Raw genomic sequence first — 399 nt, forward strand, 5'->3', positions numbered from 1 at the left:
CAGACTCCCGGATGCTGGCCCTTCAGTACTTGTGTCTTTGCATTAAAAGTCCTCATTGACCACGTGCAGGGCTGGTGGGCGTGTCCCCGGGCTGCTCCTCCCTCCAGCACCTGGGCCGCGGCTAAGCCCAGTCGAAGCTCATTGGCTCAACGGGATACATGACAGGTCCCAGAGCCAATGGGAGGCATGGCGGCAGAGGCGCCCGCCTGCTACGGCTGCTTCCGGTCGGGCTGCAGTCTAGCGAGCGTGAGGGAGACTGGGTGGCGGGGTGCTCCCGCCCCCCGGCCGCTGCTCGCCACCCCTTCCTCTTGGCTCCTGAGGAGGGTCCCCTGAGGGCTTCTAGTCTGTGCTCCGCGGGGGCCGGGGCCTCTGGTCCGCCTCTGCCGCGGACCCACGCCC

Source organism: Myotis brandtii, unplaced genomic scaffold, assembly GCF_000412655.1.
Source record: "Myotis brandtii unplaced genomic scaffold, ASM41265v1 scaffold561, whole genome shotgun sequence".
NCBI lineage: Eukaryota > Metazoa > Chordata > Mammalia > Chiroptera > Vespertilionidae > Myotis > Myotis brandtii.